The 21,571-nt window shown below is 51.5% G+C and overlaps 1 protein-coding gene across 3 annotated transcripts in view; it reads left to right on the forward strand.

Annotated features, from left to right (window-relative positions):
- NTRK3 (neurotrophic receptor tyrosine kinase 3) overlaps positions 1–21,571 on the forward strand; it is a 234,024-nt gene that overhangs the window by 12,924 nt on the left and 199,529 nt on the right. The window lies entirely within an intron of this gene.

Raw genomic sequence — 21,571 nt, forward strand, 5'->3', positions numbered from 1 at the left:
GCTGTTGTGCCTCTCTGGAAGTTTTACACAGAGAAGAAAACCAGGTTTCTTGGGATGCTGCCCATGTTTCTCTGCTGGGGAGATGCTCCTGAGGAGCTGTGGGATCAGCTGGGCTGTGCTGGGACTGAGCCCCTGCCTGTGAGTGACGGGATGTTATCTGGGCTCTCGCGCATTGAGATGTTGCCCAGTGTGACTTGTAACCCGTTTGCACTGCAAAGCTGCTGTCTCTCCAGGCTGAAAGAGAGAAACTTCTCTTGCTTTGTGTAGGCTGCTCACAACTTTATTTTCATCTCATTTATGCCGTGTCAGGGCTGGGCAGTGCTCAATGCTTTCATGGGTGTCTGTGGTCAATGCTTGGAGCCCTTTCCCTCCCTCCCTCTGCTAGTGGCACCTGGTCATATTGCACCCCTGTCCTGAGCAACCCAATGCTGTGAGAAACTGGGTGTCCCCTGCAAGGATTGCACTTAAGCATGTGGTCTCCTGGTACCTGGTGCAAAATAGGGTGTCTGGAGAACGAGACAGAGATGAAATGTCTGAGTGAACTCCCTCTTTCTTGGGCTCTTCTAGGACCAACCCCTCCACCTTTTGTGTTGCAAACAAGACCTGGTGTCTTTTTGGGGAGTAAATGCAGGAGCGTGTAAAGGTGTGGGTTGGGATGTCATCTAGGAGCACCCTCCTGCTGGCATGTTTGAATTTTTGGTCCCCAGGCCATGATGTGTTGCAAACATTGCTTCTGCATAGGCAGCCCTCGGCTTGTACCATCAATGGGGAGCAGTGGCAGGGAAGGGCTGGGAGCAGCAGGGCTTCCTGGCTTGCTCCTGAACATTAAGTTGAGCTTGTCCTGGCACCTCCTGGAGTGGCAGAGGCCAGCGTGGTGCCTGTCACACTTCCCTGAGTGCCCTGTGCAACGCGATATGCTCTGACGGGAAGATGTCGCCATGTGGTGGAGTGGCAGCCAGAGTCTTGGTGCTGGGACAACTTTTCCTATATATTTCTTACTCCATGTGCAACCCTTGAGGTTAATCGCTGGCAACGTGAGCAGGCCAGGCGTAACCCATGTGCCTCCATGCCCAGCCTGGCACCTGCCAGCTCAGGGATGCTGCTAGTATGAGCCTGGGCTGGGAGGTTTGTGACAGCTGAAGACCCAAACATGCTGCCACTCCTCGTGTTTGCACCATGTGCTCAAGGTGTGCATCCCCTGCCAGCCCTGCTGCAGTTCAGGAGTGGGAGGAAGATGCAGTGGGAGAGGGAAGGGACCTGCATGCTCAAACTGATGTGCTCAGGGTTGTGCGTGTGGGGCTGACGCCAGACCCTGGCTCCTGCTGGGTGCCAGAAGCACCTGGAAAATGGGACTGGGGACTGGGTGATGTGACTCCTGTGCATCTGTGCTGGTGGCCCCAGGGAGGGACAACAGACTGTGACCCCTGCCCACCCATTGCCAGCCTGGCAGCCCCGTCCTGGTGGCAGTGAGGAGCCTTGGCAGTGGGAGAAACGCTGCCTTATTGCCAGCAGATGGGCTGGATCAGACCCTGGCGGGGAGGGCCTGTGGGGCTTGCCAGGAGGAAGGGCCTCCAGCTCCAGGAGGAGATGTCCAAAGCTTTGCTGTTTGTCGTAGCCTCCCTGACCAGTGAGCCTGGCCTTGGAGTGCTGCCTTGGGGCAGTGGCAGGACAGGGACATGCTGAAATGACCCCGAGGGTGCTGTGGCCAAGCAGAAACCAGCTGCAGCGTGCAGCCACACTGGGACAGGGAGGTCCCTGATGCTGGGCTGTCTGTGGCCTCCAGAGCAAGGGGGAGGCTCGTTGCAAATCCCTCTGCTCCCGCGCCCCTCCCTGGGTTGCAGCAGTCAGGGGAAGGAGATGGTCATTTCCTAATAAACACCCATAAAGACTACTTCTCCCCTGTCCCTGTAAATCCTTGCCTTCTCCGTGCTACCTGCTGTGTAAATTGCTGCTGACCCTGTAAATCACCCTCTGCTTCTCTCTACCTCCCCTGAAACCAGCCCTTCCCTGTAAATCCTCTGTCCCCATCAGTTTTCTGCTGCCAGCCCCCTTGCTCTGCGGGCGCTGTAAATCCTGAGCCCTGGTGAGGCTGAGGGGGATGTAGGGAGGGAGGGTGCAGTGATAGGGTGATGAAGGCCAGCTGCCCTGGGATGGGTTAATCCCTCCCAACAGCTCCCCTGGGACTCGCTTGCCCGCGGGAGCTGGTGGAAGATGTTCTGCCTGGCTGCCCGCAGGGAAGGTCATCCTTGTGCTGGAAGCAGGACAGGGCTAGGCTGTTGTCTTCAGCCCCTGGGCTGCAGGCAGCTGGGTGCAAACTGGAGGCTGTTGGTGGAGCCTGTGCCTGACCGCAGTCATCCCAGCCCTCAGGAGGGATCCTGGAGAGGGCTGCTCTCCCAGGACACATTTCTGAGATGTAAAAATAGCCAGAGTAAAGAGAAAAATCTCCATTTATCCCTCAAGTACTTGCGTCATGCCGTAGCCTAGCTTTGCTGTGCCCCTATCTGAGCTCCCTTCAGTGAGCGCTGAAGGAACTGCAGGCAGCAGAGGTGCCTTCTGGTAATGGAGAACCATTGCCTGAGCTTCTGCTGGATGCTGGTGCCCCGTTGCTGAGCCCTGAGTTGCTGGGATGACCATGCTGTGTTTTTTCCCCTTACGATGATGCTGAGACACCACATAGGAGCTGAGACAAGGGGTCTGGCAGACACCTGACCCAAGGGAGGTATAGGAAGCCAAGCACGGGGGATCAGCTCAGTGCCGTGAGCTGTGCTGTTTGTAACCCCAGCCTCACTGCTCAGCCTGGGCATGCTGGGCTGTGCCAGGGTGTGCAAGAGGAGGTGTTTGTGTCTCCATGGGAAAGGCTGTGGCTAGAGCTGATCGCTTGGCCTGTGTGAGTGACTCAGCCTTGATCCAGGCTGGTAGAGCTGCTGCTTTGCTGTGGCTGGACAGAGTGTCCCGAGGGCACGCACGCACCTGGCACCCAGACAGGGTGTTATTTGGTGTGCGAAATACTGAGCCTTTCTATGTCCAAGGACTTAGTGAGCAGAAACTGATTATGCTCCAACACAGCTGCCTTCTTCCTCCTAACGAGCAGGAGCAAGCATTGCCCTGAAATGCGTGAGCAGCCCTGGCCCACTCCCACGGAGGTCAGTGGAGCACACAGCAGAAGATGCATAGTCAGAGCCAGAGTGGGGTCACCAGAATGTTTTGGGAGGGTGCTGTCTGCAAAGCTGCTGCGTGCATGCAGAGTTTAAACACTTCTGCTTGGCTCCCTGTGGAGGAAAATGCTGCAGGAGATTCGGGTGCCTTGTGATGTGGCTTTCCAGGTGCCCCAAATCCCCAAGGTATGAGTGGGAAGTGGGGTGCTAGCCTAAGGCAGGGAAATGCAGCCCTTCCTGACCTCTCTCTGCAAGCCCCGAGCCTGGACGAGCTCCTCAACTGCCCGAGTGGTTCAGGGTTTGATTTATAGATGTGCTGGCCCTGACCCACCATGGACTGTGCATGTCCTCTGGAAAAGCACCAGCTGGTGTCATTTGTGGCTCAACTCTCCCTGGTCGCCCAGAGGGCGGTTACCAGAAAATTTGCGAGAAAAAGCGAGGCGATGCTCCGGGATGGCTAATTCAGGAATTAATATTAACCACTCACGCTGCTGGCGGTGCTCTGCAATGGACCTGGGCTTGACCCAGCTGGGTGTTTCCTTTAGACCTTTCTCCTGCTGCCAAACACCCCTTTTTTTTTTTTTTTGGTTAATTTTTCTTCTGTATCTTGTGTCTGAGGCCAGTTGTGTATTAACACTGGACTTATGATACTGCTGTGCTCTGGCTTTGGGAGGAGGATGGAGGAGGAGATGTATACTGTGGCAGCACAGGGATGCTAACAGCAGTGAAGAAGGCAGGGGGCAGCGGAGGAGACCAGAGGCAGATTTTCAAAATCCATATAAATAGCAAAAATAAATTTCCAGCAAATGCTTCCAGTCCTGCAGTATTAAGAAAGTGAAGCACTAGAGGATAAGGAAAGCATGAGCAATAACAGCAGGGATTTAGGAAGAATAAATCTTGCCAGACAAACCTGATTGCTTTTTCTTTTTGATGGAATTGCAAAATTAGTGTCTGAGCAGAACGTGGAAATCCTAATATATTTGGATTTAGCAAAGCATTTGATATAGTGTCTCGCCAAATCTTACTCTTAAAATTAGTTCAGTTTGCCTTGGATATGATGCTGCCAAATGGACTGAAAACTGGCTTAGGGCCCTAAACAAATAATGATGGGCTGCTTTTGGGGAGAGGGGGAGCTGCAGGAGCAGAGCTATGAACTGGCTTTTCTTATTAAAAAAAACCCCCCAAACAACAGAACCCCCCCCAAAATAATAATAATAAAAAACCTCAGGAATGTGGCCTCAGTTTGAGGCACCTTATTACAGGAGCATTGACAAACTGGAGAGAGTTCAGAGGCAAGCAAGGGAAAAAAAAAAAAGCCATCAGAGGGGTCAAATTACCCTCAGAGGGAGGTTGGGGGCTGAGAAAGTCCCAGGGCTGGAGGCATTTCAGGGAGGAGCAGGTGGTGGCCCATGGGGCCAGGATGAATATTTGGGCTGTTATTGGGACCTGGCAGCGAGCACCTCAGTGTCTTCGCCCCCGCGCAGTGGAGAATCGCTAAGCTCCCCATTTCACGGCCCTTTCCAGATATTATCGAATAAGCGGGGGAAAATATTCACCGTGACTGTCAGAAAGAACATCCCTGACTGGGGGAGCTGGGCACGTTTCCTTGGGGAAAATGTTGAGTCGTGGAGCAAGCGTGAGGAGATAGCCCTGGGTGATTTGGGTCAGCAGATGGGGATTTTCCTGGGTTGTGGACTTGTGTGGGAAGCCAAGAGGTGATTATAGCCACCTTGAGGTGCTGCCTCCTGCAATATCTATCTGCACTCCGCAGGCTTTTATTTGTTATCATGGAAAAGGCTGGGAAACTGCTAGTGGCAGCTGGAGTGCAGATGTGTCCCCAAGGGAGGATGGCTTAGTCCCTTCACGTTTAAAGGCTTGTGGAGAGGTAGTACCCTTTGGTCACCTTGCAGAGGTAGGATGGGATAGCTTGATGCCCCTCACAGGATTTTATACTACAGGTTGAGCCCTGTCCATAGAAGTCAGGAAGTTCATCCGTGCAAGTGTCTGTCTGGTACACTGAGCCTTTGGGGTCCTTCAGCACTTACCTGGGGCCTGGAAGAGATGCTGAGTGTGTGGAGGCTCTTGGCATAACTGTAGTGCTCCCATGAGGTGAGGAAACATGTGCGTCCATCAGCGATGGCTATTTTGGATCAGCTGGCTGCTGCCAGGGCCATTGCCCACCACTCTCAGCAGGACGGGCTGGGTGAGCTGAGTCTTTCCATTTGCCTTTTAAAGCAAATCTGTGCCTTTTGATACAAATGCAAAGAAACATTCAGTATGGGAAAGGCAGCTTGCTAACGGGGACATTGCTTTTCATAGGGAGCAAGCTACCTTGCACCTGTGAGCCAGCGTGGTGGGGCAGGTGTTAGGTGGGCTGAACCAGAGTTAGGGAGAAAGCCATGGAGCGGAGCTGGGAAGGGCTACTAGAAGATGGGGAGGCCTTGCATTGATGTCCTGGTCTCCCTGGGGGAGCACAGGGTTTCTTCACCCCCTTCATGGTCCTTCAAGTGGTTCCCCCCCTCCACTTTACATTGCTCCCTGCCCAAGGCTGAGCCTTCTGGGGGGTGGCAGGATGGGGCTGAACCAGGCAGGGTTCAGGAGGTATTTTTAGCTGTTCTAATTGTGGCAAATAAATGCCATTCTTGCTTGTTGGGATTGAGCTACGGCTAAATCACAACTAGTTCTAATGATGATAATTACCGGATTTCAATATTTATAGAAACGGGCGCTTCCTTCATATTGGCGGCTGCTGCTGTGCTCTCACCTTCACAGATCGAAACCTTGGCTCATTATCACTGCAGCTATTTATTTACTTGCACATTTTTAACCCACAGATGGCAATGTATGAGAGATCTGAAATGATACGGGCCTGCTGGGTATGTTGTAGTCTTTGGGCAGAAGCTGCGGGATGAATAAGGAAGCATCTCCTAAGGACCTGCAGGTTGGATTCTTGCTTTTTGGGAACCCTTGAGAGATGTTTTCAGGTCTGCAAGCTTGCCTGTGTCTGCCAGGGCTTAGCCCCCAAAGGGTGGAGGTGGCTGTGCATATTTTTGCATGTGTTAGCACGGTGGATCGCTGCCTCTGATTGCTGTGTGCACCAAAACACGCACACGCTGTAACTGGGACAGAGCTTAAAGGTGAGGCGACACAAACGGCTCGAGTCCTGTAATGCTGGACTTGGAGGAGCTTGTGGAAAGGGGTCTGGGAAGTTCCTGGCTGCAGCAGCAGCTTCTGGATATCTTGATTTAGCAGCATCCCTCTCCAGCCTGGTACTGCAGAAGGGTGGGCTCCTTTTGGAGCATGTGGGTGCAGAGCCATGTGTGTGGGTGGCATGTGTGCCTGTCCCCTAAGCCTGGGATAGGGGTGCAGACCCCCCGGGCTTTATCAAACCGGTCCTGTCAGGTTGATCCCAGCCTGTGGATCCTTACCGGCATTCAGACCTGTGCGCCCATCGGGTCTGAGACTCCCTCCTTGTGCAAGGTGTAGAAAAGATTCACTTATTCAATTTGTTATCTCTCCAGTGCCACATAAGCTGTATTGATAAATTAATCTTATATTGTTGTGACTAAACAGCCCTGCAATTTTTTACACTGTGCAGTCTAATCTGTCTTGACAGCTGTATCATTAGTTTATATTTGTTGTAATCTTATTCTCTGTGTTGGCTGTGGGGACTTTTTATTTGAGGCACTGTGCTGCTATGCAGGCAATGGGTGCAGCCGGCAGCTCTCTGCCAGGCATCTTGGGGTGCTGTGAGGTGCAGCTGGGGTGCACCCAGGCAGCCACCTGGGTGCCCTCTCCATGAACCAGCACTGAAACTCTGCTCTGCTGCCTGGTAGCAGCATCTGCCCGGTAACAGCATCCCCAGCACTGACCTGGCCTTGCCAAAGTATCCCTGCTGCTGAGGTTTTGATGGGGACCCCCAGGTTGGGGTAAAGAGAATGAAAAGGTGGATGTTGGGAGATCTGCATCTTAAGGCATCCTGAAAGGTTTGCTGCATGATGAGGGATAAGCTGTTTTCTTGGTCTGTGCTTTAGTTTTCCGTGGTACAGGATGGTCCCTGCTCTATCACTGAGGTCACCTTTTGGTCACAGGGGATAAAGGGACTGTGGGAGCTTGGACTGCACAGCCTGTCACCCAGGCCTTTGGAGTTGTTACGGTGATGTGCGATGGCATAGTGTCGCGAGATGGAGGTGGCAGTGTCGCAGGTGGCTGGCTGCTCCCCTGGCTCGAGCCTGGGTTTGCTGTCCCTGGTCCAAGTGGGGCCGATTCGGGCCTCTCTGTTGCTTTTATAGAGAGTGCCTCTGCTTTGCAGGCAGCTTTGCATGAAACTTCTTCTGATAACAGCTCCCCAAAACTGTGGAGCAAAATGTTTTGGGCTCATGCAAGGAGATTTCTGCCAGCAGGGAGCAAGAGAGACTGTGTGTTCCCCAGGCATGGGACAAAATGGTGGGGGTGGGAAGCATTTCAGCTGCTACTTTATGTTTTAGGTGTTGAACTTGTTAAATCTGGGTGGGAAAGGAGAATTGTGAGAGCACAGGCTCCTGTTTGCAGCATCTCTGACCAAGCCTGGATGGCTCGGTAACGGCTCAAGCCTGTCCTTCTCTCTCAAGTGCATCCTTTTGGGAAAGCATTCGGGATCTGGCAAGACTGAAGATGTGGATGGCTCCTGAGGCAGATGTGCCCCTTGCAGTTTGATGACTCAAATTGTTATTTAGACCTTTAATTAGGGTTGTGCACCTGTAAGGACTGACAGCGTCCAGCAATGCTCCGTGCTGCGCTCAGATCCACTCTGGCACCAGTAACACGTCAGCCCAATGGACATGCCATAGTGCCTCATAGTGCCGTGGTGGTGCTGCCCATATGCCTCCCCCTTCGCAGGCAGGACTGAGAGCAGAGGGTGGGATGTGCTGTGTGACAGACCCAGCGGCTTCGTGTAGGGCTGGTGGGGGAGGATGGTGAATCTTGGTGAGATTTGCATGGTGGCATCAGCATTGAATGTAGGAAAATCCCTGCTCCAGGAGGCAAATGCTTGTGGAAATGTCCGTAGCCTACTTGTTGCCAAGCATGCAATGATGCTGCGAAAGGAGTTTTGTGCGTGGTGGCCCACAGTGAGTGGGCTGCCAAGGGTTTGGTGTTGTGACTGTCCACCACACAGCTCAGAAGCTCGTTGCCATGGCACCAGGTTTCATCAGGGTTAAACTGCCATTTGTGAAGTGATCTCAGGTTGGGGATGGCTGGGGACAGCCCTTGGTAGTGGCAGAGACCTGTGTTTGCATCCTGTAGTTGGGAGAGCCTCCTGCTGTCATTGCTAGGGGAGCTGCCATTTGTCACGGGCTGCAGCTGGTGACAAGGTGAGGGACACCAGCAGGTTGAATACAGCTACTCAGCATGGCCAGAGGCAGGAGGTGCCCATGCTTTTGGCAGGGCTGTCTCATCCTCCCTCTCTCCCAGCCGGGTGGGGTGATGGAGATGGGGTCCCTAGCACTTAACCTAAATCCAGGGTTAATGACAGATGCATTGCCTCTGCCAACATGGCAGTAGCACCTCTACGTGCACTGAGCCCTGTTGGCCGGCTGTCCGCTCCCGTGGAGAAGGTGCATTTCCTGCTCAGCTGGTCTCCAGTACCTGGGGATCTTGCTCCAAGCTCTAGTGGTAAAGGATGATCCTTTGCCTGCAAAGACCCTGCCAGTGTTTTCAGCAAGAAGTCAGCTTACAGTGTAAAATTTGAATGGTCTGCAGCCGCAGCTCTTGGTGACTCAGTGGGTGAAGCAGATCCATTGAGGCACATAGCAATTGCCCAACACGCTGGTCTCTTTGCTGGATGGGAAAGATTCTTGCTCTGTTCTCCAACCGTCTTCACAACACTTGACAGTTGCCGTTCACACCCTGCTTCCTTATTAGCTTCATATCTGAGGTGGGAGTACGGAGAGGGTGGCAGAATCCTCCCTGGAGGGGTGCATTGAACCGGTGGCAGGGCCAGTGACAAAGCTCAGCTCTGCTCCTGCTACCCTTGTCTGTGGCCACCTCCTGCTCGCAGTGAGGGTATCCCTGGGGCAGATTGCAGCTTTTTGCTGTTTATAACGCTCTCATCCCTTAGCTGGTGTGAGGATGTCTCTATTTCTTTTTTTTTTTTCCTGGTTTATCCCTGGGTGAATTGCAGGTCCCTGCCCTTTACTCCCAGACGGGTCTTGCTTACCCATCGGTGCCAAGTGCTGCTTTAAGCTCAGGTATCCCCTGTGCAGCTTGGGATAATCTCCAATGCTGCCAGTTCCTAGGCACTGGTGTCAACTGGGAGCCACAGGGAGTTTTGGCTGCTACTGCTACACTCCACCCATACTGATGAGACTATTTCCATAGCAACTACAGGATTTTTCAAAGGGGAGATAGGGGAAAGATGTGAAAAACCAAAAACAACCCAGCTGCAGCTGCTGATGCACCGGGTGATTTCCCAAGCTGGTGGCATTGCTGTGCTCATTGCCAGTGAGGCAATTCCACTGGTGTTGGGGGCTGTGGGAGTCAGGGATGCCTTTCATCTGCCCCTGCTTTCCTGTATGGCCCAGAGTCCCGGGGGAAAGAAGGGCAGCTTCTGGCCTTGGAGCATCCCAGTGCTGCTTTGGCTTTGGGCTCTGCCCTCCCCTCCATCCTCATCCTGCTTCCTTCTCTGACTCCTGCTCTCAGTGGGAGCCAGAGCAACAGCTAGAAGGACTGTAAATTATGCTTTGTGGGGCAGAAAGCTTTGGGAATGCAGTGATAGGCACGAGCCTGGCATGGTGACAGTGTCTGTCCCAGAGGCTGAATCCAAGCCTTGGTTGGCATTGCAGCAGGAGAGATCAGAGAGAGGCTTGACCCAGTGCTGTTGGGGCTTGTCTGTGGTTTGATGGTGCCTTGGGTCTGGGGGGCCCAGGAGGGCTTTGGGCAGGTCTGCTGGCTGCCTGGCAAGCTCAAAGGTAGCTCGGAGGCTGATGGGCATCCCACAAGCTTGGTGCAAGGTTGGGGTGGGGAGGCTGTGGGCGAGGGCGTATTGGTGGGTTGATACCAACTGTTGGGGTGGGTGACACCTGGTCCCAGCCCTCCTGCTGCAGAGGAGGAGGAGGGAGCCTGAAGGCAGCCCTTCTCCATCCCATTGCAATATCCACAGAGGGAGAAGGAGCTGGCATGCATGAGGGCTGTCCCCCACCAGCTGCTGTCCCCTGTAAGCCCCAGCCTGGCACGCAGTGCGGGCTCTTGGGCCCCAGCTGCTGCAGGCTGCGACCGAGCCAGCCTGCTCCCCAGAGGGCAGCCCGGGGCTGGCGGCAGACAATGTCCGTATTCTTTGTGCAGAATGAGCTTCCCTTTGCTGATAACTGTCTGGGCTCATGTAGTTTGCTCTGAGGTTGGGCTAGTGCTGGGACCCTCCTGGTTCTCCAGCTGCCCAGGAGCACAAACAAAGTTTAAGTGATTCTTTAAAAAAAAAAAAAAAAAAAAAAAAATCCAAGAACAAAATCTCCCTGGAAGGACTTTGTCCGATGATCTGCTTTCTGGCTTTGAAGTCGCTCCCTGACCCTAAACAGCGCCAAAAAGACATGTGTCCCATTAAAAACATCTTCAACCCAAGTTGTGAAAGGGCAGGTGCCATCAGGAGGTGCGGTCTGGCTTCCTCGCTCACTGCCTCTCTGCAGTTACAACTGAGCAGGACCTCTGGATCCCTCAAATGATCCTGCGAGATTTTATACCTGTCAGTGTAACACCAGCCTCTTGGAAAAGTTTCAGAAATAGGAGACTCATTTTCAGGAGCACCAAGCCGTCAGGCTTGTCATGTCTGTGCTCATGTCTCGTACGAGGGATGTGGCCTTGGTCTATGGAAAGGGGCATGCCACGGCCCGGCTGGGGACTTCTCACCGATGTGGCCTTAAACCTCTGTGCAAACCCCCAAGGCCTGGTGATGAAGGGCACTTTCAAATGGTGCGAGGAGAGCCTGCTAGCGGAGGGTGAGGATGTCAGCGCTGGGTTAATGAGTTGCCACGTGTTGGCCAAGCTGCAGTAACTCAGGTTGTGTGCTCCTGCCTCACTCCTGGTGTAAAGCAAAACGCGTTTGCTTAACAGCCAGCGCAGCTCAACAGCAGTGTGTTTGGATAGCATGAGCTCAAGGGTTTCGCCCCACCTTTGGCCTTGGTGAAGGAGGTGCCCGTGGGGAGCGAAGGGTAGGGGCTTGGTTGGGGCGGCTGGTTTTGGAGTGCTGGCAAGCCCTGGCTGTGAGTGCTGCTCTCTGTCGAGGTGCCGGGCGAGCAGAGGCTTCTCAGTAATTCACTTATGCCTTTATCTGGAGGAATGGCAGACTGAGCTGCAATAAGAGATAGAAATGGTCCCCAGATTTGCTATTTGTGTAGCTAGATCAGCTCAAACACAACCACCTGTTTAGCAGCATCTCTGGCTGTCAGAGTATCTTCTCCTATAACATTTTTGCAAGGCATTTTTTTTTTCACGTTTATATGAACAAAGTAGAGCACTGGGAGAGGAGCTTTTAAAGTGTCTGTTCCCTCCCTGCTCTCCTTTCTTCCCTTCCCTGCCTCCGCCTGCCTGTGTTGTGTTTATAGGCATGCTGGTTAGCTTTTCCTTTTCGGAGCCAGCTGACTTCCCACAAAATATCTGCTATCCTGGGAAGCCTAGAGCTCTGAGTCACCATGTCTTAATGTGTACATCCCTCTGCTCCTGAGTGATGCTTCTGCTCTTACACCTCTGCAATAAGAGCAAGCTGGCGTGTCCCCCTCGTAGCAAAAGCTTGGGTGGGGGGGAAGGGGGAAGGAAGGATTTTTTTCCTGGCTGGGGAGAAGGGGACTGAGCCCCTTCTCATGAGTGATGAAGGAGCTCCTTCATCGCTGCTGGGGAGGCTGAGCAGAGCTGGCTGTGATTTATTTGCAATGCAGACACAAGCCTGGGGGGGGTCGTGGCAGTTGACTCAAAATAAACTCCATGGAGAGCTTGCCTGGTCCTTTGGTTTTACAGGGAGCAGCCGGCAGGCTGGGCAGGCGGCTCTGCTGTGCCATGGAGGTTACAGGGACCTTGGCAAGTCTCCTTGCAGGTTCGAGCTGCTCTGCCCGTGGCTGTCCGAAGAGGAGCGGCTGGGATCCTGGCCTGTGGCCAGCCCAGCTGGGCATTGCTGCCCGCTTGTTCAAGCTTCATAAACATCTGAGGAGCCAAAATGCTGGAGGATCAAAGTTCAGGCTCCTTGGGAGCCGTTTGGGAAAACAAATGCTTCGTGGGAGCGGGATCCAAGTCCAAGAAAGATTGGCTCTCCCCTCCCCTTGCTTGGGCAGCGGCTTTCCTGGTGTTCAGGGTGTGTGGGAAAGCTGGAAACGGGATGAGCCACGCTACGGGGGTGGTGGAGCTGTGGAGGAGGATAAAGTAGGATGGGGGACTGAGGAAGGGTGCTGGATTTGGCTGCTAAATAGCCATAACTGTGCAGAAGCAGAGGGACCTTTTGGCACCTGAGGTTTGCAGCTCCAAGCTCTGGTTTCTGTGCCACTTTTGGGATCCAGGCACGGGAGCAGTGGGAAGGATCTGCCCCAAAATGTGCAGCTACATTGAAACAGGATTTGCGATGAAGCTGGTGTGGATGCAAAAAGCTCCTGAATTTAGACTCCCATGGAGGCTGTGGTTTTAGAAAGTGTGCTTGCGGGTTTGCGTGGGTGGGTGGCAGTGGGCAGGGCCAGGAAAGGCAGCGGGTCTGGATTAAGGACCACAGCCCCCTCCAACCACTGCGCTCGTGCAGCCCCATCCCTGGCTCTTGCATCTGCTCTTGCTGGACTCTTGCTCCTGCCTCTTCATTCCCAGCACCGTGTATCACAGTAACAGCCAGTTTGTGGGAGATTTTATTTTCTCTTTTTCCTCCTCCATCCATTTTGCTGTCTTCAAGCACAGCATGAAGTGCAATGCATGCATGTGGCTGGCAGCGCTCCCCTTTGGGTCCTAGCTGAGCTAATATGATCTATCAGGACATCATCTTGGCCATCACCAAGGCCCTGTGCCTTTTTGGGGGGCTCCTATCCACCACATGCTCTTTGGCACTACTCTGTATCAAGAGTTGTTCCTGCCAAGCTAAACTCTAGTGATCCCATACCTTTAGTACATCTCCTTGTCTTGCTAATGTGTGTAGGCACTATGCTCTCCAGGAGAGAAACACAGCTGCCTTTGGAGCAGAGCTTGGCAGCTCTGTCTGCCTGTATTAATTTTTATATATATACACTTCAATTTCTGAAAAGCCCTGGACCTGTTCGGAAATGGGAGTGTGAGGGAATCTGACCTCCAGTTTGAAGTTGCAGGGAGGGTTTAATAAGACAGAATATGATTACTGAAGCTGATTTTGACCAGGGTGCTGCTTCCTCTATAAAATGCTGTTTGATCTTTAAAGACCACAAAACGCTGCATACTGCTAGCTCTCACTGCATATGAAATCCTATGGATAAAAGCATCCTTTCCTTTGGCATGGCAGGTGTCTGGGGAACTGACTAAAAATGGAAGCTCTTTTGGTCTCCTGTGCCCCGTAAAGCAAAGGGTGCTGCCTCACCTTGAGGTTTGTGCTTGGTGTAAAACTCCCAGGGGAATTGTTTTTTCTGCCCTTGGATTGCCCTCTTGTCCCAGCTGGCTGCACGGCTGTTGCAGAGATGTAATGTGATTAGACACATGCAGGTTGATGTTAGCGGTCCTGAGCAGGAGCTTCTGCTCTGCATACCCCAGATCCATGTCTAATGGTGGGCAGCACCTCTCTGGGCACAGAGGACTGGCTTTGCAGGCTCTCCTGCCAGAGAGTAACAAAAAGAAATGCCTTTTCGGGGAAATATCATCATTTCTGAGTCTGCCACCCAGAGGAAAAGGGGAGTGAGCTACAGCTGATGCTGCAGGCGAGGGGTGAGCTCTCACTCTTGCTGATGCTTCAGCCCAAGGTGGTTACATTTGTGTGTTTATGTCCATGTCTGCAGGACTAAACTGCTCATCTCGTGCTCTCTCACTTCAGGTGGTGTTTGAGACTGTGTGGGGGTCAGATAGCAATAGGCAATAAATAAGAAAGAGGTGGGAAGAGAGCCTGCAGCAGCTGGGAGAGGCCGAGGTGGTGGGCAGGGAGCTGGGGCTGAGCCAGGAGCCCAGCCTGTACACAAAGGGGTTCAGGGTCACTGTCCCCCCATTCCTGCTTCCTGTGCAGGGAATGCTGCAGCCCTTGGGAGTTTCTTCCTGGAGCTTTTGCACTGTTGCTCACCTCTGGTAAAAGAGGTTTCTTCAGCACTGTGATGGTTTTGGACACCTTGGTTCTTGCTCAGGACCCCAGGTCTGCTTTCTCCTAGCACTAGCTGAGTAATAGTGATGGGATATTAAGGAGGGTATTTGTTGTGATGGCAGTTGCACTGCTGCCCACAGCACTTCTTCAGCTCTGCCATCCCACTTGCACCTATTTCTTCCTTTCTGAAAGTGAGTGACTGGGCATAACTCTTCCTGCACTGAAGAAACCTTGGATGTAGTGTGCGATAATGGGAACATACTGCTTCCCATGTGCTGCAGCAATCTGTCCATGCTGGGTCCAGGCAGCCTGCTGTCCTCTAGTAATACTGACACATTGTCCCTGGAAGGGATGCTCTCTGCTCCATAAGTCATCAGCCAGAGCTGGTGCGGGATGTGGAGGCTGTCCTGGGGTGAGCTGGAGGCTTGTGGAGATTGTAGAAGGAAAAAGGGGGAATGCACAAACACAGGGCACAGTGCACCCTGTGCCTGAGAGGGTCTTGTGTCCTTGGGGACAAAAGCAAAGGGTTAGCTCCTGGTCATGTTGGCGCTGCTGTCTTTTAAATGCATGAGCTTTCCCTCTTTCCTTTAGGTGTACAGCTCCTGTGCATCCTTAGGTGTACAGCTCCTGTGCATCCTTATGGGTGCCAAGCACCATGGCTTAATTGCAGTGCCTGGAAAAAACATGTTCAGCAGAGCTTAAAGCTGCTTCTCAGGGTATCTTCCACAGTAGGGTGTCTATATGGCAATCTTGTTAGTGCAGCTGTAGCAGTTCTTCATCTAGTGGTTGCTCCTAGCCAGCCTGGGGCCAGGCAGATGCTGTTGGGGTAAGCGTGAAGCTCCTCCGGGCTCATCTGAAAGGTGCCCTGCAGGGGAGTCTTCTCCTCTGAATGCTTTGTGTCCTGCGAGTTGCTTGTGTGTAGCAGTTGGGTTTCTCCAGGAAACTGGAGAAAAGCTGTTGAGACACCACACTGCGGTGGCTCGTGCATGGCTGTAGTGTTCCCACACTCTCCCCAGCTGGGGGTATTGGGGGCTTTTTCCTTTGCCCAGCCTTTCTGAAAGGGCCCAGTTTGGATTGTTGGGTTGGATGTAGCTGGGCCCATGGGATGGGGACTGGGTACATCCCCATCGCATCCTCTGCAGCATCTGCGTACCCCTACGTGGCCTTGGCAAGAGGAGCAGATCTGCTAGTGCAGACGGAGCTGTGTCGCAGTGGTGTGTTTTATGATCATTACCTTGATGAATCACAATTGCACTGGGGGGTTATGCTCATAATTGTTTCTACAAAGCTGGATTTGCTTTCTCTCCCCACCAATTTTCCCACTGACCTCAAATTATCCTTAATGATGCGAAGTTATCCACTGCTGGGTGAATTTTCCATGCATTTTTGGGAAGGGGAAGCCCACACTTTAAATGGGGAAAATATTGCCCTCATAAGTCTTTATTCAGCTGCACTTGCCTTTAATGCTCAGTTACCAATTCACTTTTATAACTTCCATATTGAGGGAATCAAGTCCTTCGTGCCTCTAGTTATTAAATGTATGTGATAAGTGCCTTACAATACTGTGAAAGATGGCTGATTCCTTTATGGCTTCCTCAGCCCTGCATGGTGTGTGAGGGATGGATAAAAGGAGTTGGCAACCCCCACTGTGGCTATGCTTTGCCCTGGGGTGTGGGACCTGCACCAGTGCCACGGGTTTCCCAGCCTCCAGGGCTGCCCATCAACATCTGCAGCACCTCTGCTTGGAGGAGGCAGGTCTTACTGGTCAAGGGTTTTAAGAGACGTCTTCCCTCTATTCCCTCCCGCAATCAAATTCATATTTGCATGGTCTGGAGCTGGCATGCCTGGAGGTTTGTTTATAATGCTAAACATATCAGGTAATTGAAAGCTAATGCTTCTGTCTGGATCGCGAAGTATAATATGCCTGGATGACGCATCAATTTTCCTGTTGCCCTACAAGAGAGAGGAGTCAAACACTCTGCTTGCCTTTCCTATATATATATGTGTGTGTGTGTGTATATATATATATATATAAAAAATTGTGTGTGTGTCGGTGTGCTGCCTGCTTGCTGGCATGCAATTTATTCACTGCCCAGCATCCAAACATGAGCGGTGGCACTTGTACGGCATGGTTCTAAAAGGGACGTGTCATTTGCTCTGGCAGTGAATGGAGCTGATGGCATCCTGATGAAAAGTCGCTCCCCTCCGGTCTGGGCTAGATATAGATTTGGGTAGCACGTGTGTACACATGCTATATAATACTTGGCACTTATCGAGTGCCTTTTTAGCTATTGACCGCAGCGCTTGAAAAGCTGAGAGAGATTAGATAAATATTATCCTTGTTGTATGAGGAGGGTGAAGGAAGGCCAAGACACTTTAAGTAGCCTCAAGCTAATCACTTGGTAAATCGGTATAAGAGGCTGTTTTTCACCTCTGCCTCATGCATGTGGGACGAAATGAGCCTGGCTGTGTTTAAATCCCAGTGGCTGTTTTAGTCTCTCTTGCTGCATTGGCCCTGGGCTGGAAGGGGAGCGCATGGAGCTGTGCAGGCTTGCTGTGTGGTCTCAAGAAGGTGACACCAGCCTGTGTTGTCAAACACCTCCTTGCATGATGTCCTTCTGGGAATGAAAGGAACCACCGTTCCCAAGGGGTTGGTGGCTACCGGTCCCCTTCCAGAAAGTGGGGCGAGGTCCTGGCACTTCTGGAGTCCAGACGAAACCTAAACCCTGTGACTGGGTGACCGTATGGTCAAGAAGATTGCTGATCTCTCTCTGCATCTGTGTGATGTGGGGGCAAAGACACCCGCCGCTTTGCTGGCATCGCACGGTGCCCTGGGATCTGCGAGTGAGATGTGATGCCCACGCGCTGTGGAGCTTGCAAACAGGGCTTCATGCTTCACAAGTTTGCTATTAACTGGGACACAGCACGCAAGCTGTGGACTGACCATTGGTCTGACTTCAGTGGTCTATAATGCTTTCAATGAGTTGTAAAGGCACAGCTGTAGGTACGTGGAGGCTGAGATACGATGCAGGATTGGCCTCCTAAAGTTAGCTTTTGTCAGGCTAACCCCATATCTTCCTTTGAAAAGGTAACTGATTTCCTCAGCAAAGAGATGACTTCGTGGTGAGAGGTTAATATGATGCTGCATTACATCATAAGTGGTTTGTTTTTTCTGGAGAAGACACAGTACAGTCCAGCTGTTGTAGGTGAAGAGCTGGAAAATGGAGAAGTGGTGGTGGGAGGCGTTGAAAGAGGAGATAACTGCTGAGGTTCCCTGGAGGTGATGTTGGTTCCTGCTTTTGTTGAGGATGCTGGCACAAAAGGCAGGAGCATACTCGTGGACTTTGCTGCTGGCACGGTGCTGGGGCTGCGGGAACGCAAAGTGGGGTGAGGGTGGCCAAGGAGAAGAGCAGCAGTAGCAAAACCAAGAGTCTGTAATGCAAAGTGGGATGAATGCAAATGTGGGTGTAACGGGGCTTTTGCTGCCAGCTGGGAATTCATGTCAATTGGAAGCAACCTGGTGGATAGAAGTGCTTGGTGCAGTGCTCAATTATGGGGTAAAAACAAGCCTCCAGGCTGATGGGGCTATGAGAAAGGCCAGCGTGATCTCAGGCTGAAAGTCACGGTGTTTCCAGTGTAACTGGGGAGTTGCTTGTGCTGTTATACAAGTGAGACCTCCTGGAGGTTGCTCTGTGGTTTTGGTCACTCTTATTCAAGAAGAAGGGACTTAAATAGGCTGATGAAGAAAATAGAGAACTGTTTTCTATAATAGTGTCTATCACAGTGGTCCTTCTTGCGTAGGTCACCAAGCATGAGCGCCAGTTGTGATGGGTCTGAAACCAGAAGCAAAATAACCTCACCAGGGGGACTCTGCCTGAGCAATATATCTGCATCACTTCTGGGACTTGAGTTAGTATCTCTTCAAGGCACTTGAGACAATTTGCCTTGCACTTCACTGCTTGGTACAGACTTGCTGCCTTAGAAGAGCTGGCTTCACGTAACTTATAAATGATAGCTGGGTGGGTCTGGCTCTTCCTTGTAAAGGAAGGAGGAGAAAGTGCTGGGAAAGTAAAAGCTGATTAAGCAAAGACAATTTTGACACAAGAGAAAATGGATGTAAAATGCTTGTGGGCAAGAGATGAGAAGAGCAAGGGAGTTCTGGTGCAGTGTTTCAGTGTGAGTTGGGAGGGCGAAGCCCTAGCTACTCCTAAGGTGGATTTTGATCAATCTGTAAAAGACATGGTATAAAGGCAGCTCTGCAGTGCAAGGAGACCTGGACCAGCAGGACCCTCCAAACAGACAAGAAGTATGAGAATGAGGAGAGTATTTAAACAAGCACCCCCTTCACCACCCCCCCCCCAAAAAAAAAAAGTGAGCAACCTCATCTGTGCTAGCAATGCATCTCATATGGTCTTGATTAGAAGTTGGAAATGAGTCTAGGTGGAAGTGTATATGGTGAGCACTTCAGGATTTGTGAAGTATGGTATTGGTCTTGAAGCTATTGTGTCTTGCAGAAGAGCAGCTTACTTTAGTAATAACTGAGGAATGCCACAGGAATATATATTTAGAGACGTTTGCAGGGAGGAGGGAGTAACCCACTGACTGTAATTCATACCTCAATGCCTGATTGCAGAGACCAGGGCAGGGCTGGGAGTTATCACATCTGTATTTGGCATGAACCCAGCACCCGTGTTCCTGCCAGGTTAATGAACCGAGGCAGAGGAGAAGGGAAGGTCTCAGTCTTCAGCAGCAATTGGGAGGATGTAAGATTTCTAGGGCAAGCAAAACCCTGGAAGGAAAAGAGGGGGAGCTAGTTGAGATACTGAAGGACGTGAAGAGGGACTTAAATTTTAGGGTGGAGTTTCTTTGCTTGGTTGGTTTTCTTTCCTGTGCAACCACTGCCAATTTTGCAATCACAGCTTGACTCCTTGAGCTTTCAGAATAAGATGCATTTCTGTTTTGTTTTTAAAGTGGATTCAGGTGAACCTACCCAGTGCAAAGTTATACTATTCTTTCCAAAGTAATAGGGAACCAAAGAAAATGTTTTTCCTGGTGTATCTGTGAGATTCCCGTGAACCAAGACTAATTTGCTAGTTCTAGGAGCAAGGGTGCAACTCTTACTGAGTTGAAAAATCAGAGAAAAAAGGGGAAGAGCCATTTCTGGGAGTCTCTGAGAAGGGAAGTGTCTGTGTAGCTTGTAGGACTCAAAGTCCCTTGCTGACCTGTGCACCTAAATCAGGATGATGCTTATTTCTCTGTATTGCACTCAACGTAAAGCAGCTTCTAGTTGGGGGATTATCCTATATGTAAGAGTATGTGTATGTATTTCCACTGTTGCTTCTCTTGTCTCTCACTTTATGGGTGTTGTGTGGCTATGTTAAATAACATACTAAAGCATATCCGGATCAGGAGGCTCATGGGCTTCATTTGGGAGGCTGGAACGCAGGTTGTGGAGTTGTATTTACAGCCTAGTGTAATGTCGCTTCTGGGGGGGCTTGGCCATGGGGGCCCCCAAGACCCCCATACCCCAGTGTTGAGTCATCAGAAAGTCATGCCTGTGCATGTCGCTGGCAAAAAGCTCGGGTCTTTTTCTGCCTCTTCTAGAATGCTGCCCACATGGCTTTGAGTGTCAGGTCAAAAATAACCTTGACTTTTTTTAGCAAACACAATCAATAAAACAAGAGCCAACCTGGCCGCCACCTCCTTCCCAGCTGTGGTTGCTCTGTAGCTTCTGGCTCGTGGCTGCTCCATCCCTCCCTGAAGGTCATTGCTTGGATGCTGTAGCTTCAGCATGCCCCGGTGGTAAACCCACATCATCCCATTCCTGCTTCTTTTTATGTCCTTTCTTTCTCTTGGAAGACCCTCTCTTTGGGTATGTAGGAGTTGCAGATGTGAAATGTCTTCAGCTTGTGTTTCTAGCCTTGCTCAGTCCTGCAGTCTTGTGGCCCAGGAGCTGAACTTGCAGTCCTGCCCTGTCTCAGAAGGGTTTCAGTGAGCCGTTGGATCTTTTGACTGACTCCTCCCAGTCTGTGTTTTGTTCTGCAAGTGTTCGCAGGGGCCTTGGATGTTGGCAGGGAATACGAAATGGCTGTAATAATGTCCTGTTTCTCATTCTGTCTGGGACACAGGCGATCCAAGCCGATGAGCAGGTCATTGAGGATGAACGATAACTTACACTGTCATGCAGCAGCCATTTGGGAGCTTATGCTGTGTCCTTACGCTAACCCCTCAGGGTATGCAGACAATTATGGAACATGTGGAAAGCAGAGGTGACTCTTGTGGGTCTCTACTTTTCTTGGATCTGCATGGTGAGAGCAGAGAAATATGTTTAGATTTAGTCCAGGCTTTGTATTTTTCTTTCTTGAGCTGGATGGTATTTGGGATATGGCTCAAATAAGTCCGTATACTTCTGTCACGCTAATTCATCTGTTCTTGTGCAACCACAAGGCACAGTGAGTGCTGGAGGAGGAAAGTGTAGCCCCTGTGACTGCTCTGGAAGTGGTCAAAGGTCCCTCTTCTGCTTACCCTCTGGACCACCATGTGGGGTCCTGCAACCTTCTTGCCTAGAATCATAGAATCATGGGATGGTTCTCAGTGTTGGCTCTTCACCCCAACCCTGCATCACTTAGAAATGTTTCCCCTCTACAGGGCCAAGTCCAAAGCCAACTATTGCATCAAGGCAGATGTGAGTTTGGGTGCATGTGTTCATAAATTTTGAAGTTGGGCTTCTTTCACATATTGTCTAAGGGGACCAGATGTTTTTCCCCTTCTCAGTGCACTTTCAGAGAGCACCATCTCCACCTGCTGCCCAGCAAAGACCCTCTTGAAAATGTTTATGCTTTCTGGTGGGAGGGTGTCTGAGTTTAATCTGGGAGAAAGTCCGAGCTGGCCAAGGACTGCCTGGGGGATGAAGACTGAGCTCCTTCCCCACCACACAGCATTGCAGCTTGTTAGCAGAGGCCCATGGCTGCAGCTGGCTGGCCATGCTGCTGCCAGCATCGCTCCTGTGCTGCTGATAACAGGGGACCCCGTTCTCTGGGGCTGTTGATCTGTCACCTTCCCACGGCTCTAATATTTACTGAATAATGATCTCACAGTGACAGATCTATTTCTGGTTTTGTTCTCTATAACATACCTGCAAGAGTGCCCCGGGCGACTGAGGAATTTA

The sequence above is a fragment of the Haliaeetus albicilla genome, chromosome 12, assembly GCF_947461875.1.
Source record: "Haliaeetus albicilla chromosome 12, bHalAlb1.1, whole genome shotgun sequence".
NCBI classification, from domain to species: Eukaryota; Metazoa; Chordata; class Aves; order Accipitriformes; family Accipitridae; genus Haliaeetus; species Haliaeetus albicilla.